At 44.7% G+C, this 1,663-nt stretch overlaps 1 pseudogene; it reads left to right on the forward strand.

The window, feature by feature from the left end:
* The first annotated feature begins 979 nt into the window (after nucleotides 1-979).
* LOC116660695 lies at nucleotides 980-1,156 on the forward strand (annotated as a pseudogene).
* Nucleotides 1,157-1,663: the final 507 nt, after the last annotated feature.

Raw genomic sequence — 1,663 nt, forward strand, 5'->3', positions numbered from 1 at the left:
GTCTTGGATATATTTCACCATAAAGTTTTGAATTTACAAAAAGAAAAAAATGACCTCTGAGCATAAAACAGCTTTTATTTCTGTTAGGGGTATATTCCAAATCAAATAAAGAAACTTCACTTGTTCATTTTTATCAACAAAAGTTCAAATAATGAAATGAGGCATTTCTAGCTACCTATCTAAGAGGTAGGTCCAGTTATCAGCTCCTTGAAGGTAAGAGAGTGTCTCTTTGACTGGAGATGAACAACCCTTAACAGATTTTCCTGCCCAGATGGGACTCTCTCACAAAAGCATTTTAAAAGGCATTATATCTCTTAGCCAAATATTACTCATCCTTCAAGACTCAGCTCCAGTGGCACCTTGTCTAAGAAATCATCTCCAATGCCAGCCGGCCATCCATGCTGTTCCTGTGTCTCCCCTGTCACCCTGCGTTTGCCTTTATCTTAACTTGCAGTTAGCCAGTGATAACAGATCTGAAACCGAGCGACAAACATACACCAGTTTACTCCCTCATTTAAAAATGTGAAGGTGGGCAGTCTGAGGCCAGTGTGGCAGCTCCGTGAAGTCATCCACTTCTGCGCCAGCATCCCCACTGCATGGTTTCCATCCTCCAGGTTACCAGATGATCCAAAATGGCAGCTGGAAATGCAGCCTTCTGGTCCACACTGCAGACACCAGGAGGGGCTGAAGGGGCCACAGGTGGCCCTCCCTTTAAGCAGTCTTCCCGGATGTCCCACATCACACTGGCAAGGAGCTAGTCCAGAGGCTACTACTAGTCACAGGGAAAGAAGCGAGAGATGCAATCTTTACCTTGGGTAGCAATGTTCCCAGCTAAGAGTCAGGATTCTATTACTACCGAGGGAGAAAATTGATGTGGACAGGCAACTGGTAGTCCCTGCCCACTCAACTTAACATGCCACGTGGTAATTCCTGGTTGTCTGTCTCTGCTACAAGAATGTGTATCCTGAGTGGCAAGTGCATCACTTCTCAGCCTTTTGGCTAAGATCAGGTGTGGTATCTGAGTGGCCAGTGCAGTACCTGGCACACAGTAGGAATGGAAAAAATTTGAACTTTTGTCCGGAGGTTTATCACACATATGTGAGTGCACTAACCTTAAGTGGATACCTATTTCAATGAGTTTCACACATGAATACACCTCCATAGCCACCACCCAGGTCAAGATGTAGACCACTGCCCGCCTCCCAGAATTTCCTCCCCACCCCTTCCCAGTTAACTCCTTCCCTAGGTGACCGCCATTCTGACTGTTCTCACCTCAATTAGTTGTGTGTGTTGTTGAATTTCCTGTAAATGAAATCATGGCACTCAACATTTTAACCAACGAATGATTTCTAGGAATTACAACCATCCCATCTAGATTTTCTAGGTTACTTACTCTTCATTCCAAATAGGCTGTTATAAAAACATTACTTCCTAGAAAATTGGATTCCTAATTGACATCCCCAGATGCTGCAAACAGACATGTAGTCCAATTCCCTTTGGCCTGCACTGTTTTCCACAATAAAGTTCTCTCGTCTGTCCTCCTTTTTAAGAGAAACATAGCTTAAAAATGCCACCTCCATCAAGAAGCCTCCTGCTGCAGTCACAGGTGTGCCAGGACACTCACCGTGTGTTTGATGGGGCGAGTGATGACGCTGGGACAAAA

Source organism: Camelus ferus, chromosome 30, assembly GCF_009834535.1.
Source record: "Camelus ferus isolate YT-003-E chromosome 30, BCGSAC_Cfer_1.0, whole genome shotgun sequence".
Lineage (NCBI taxonomy): Eukaryota > Metazoa > Chordata > Mammalia > Artiodactyla > Camelidae > Camelus > Camelus ferus.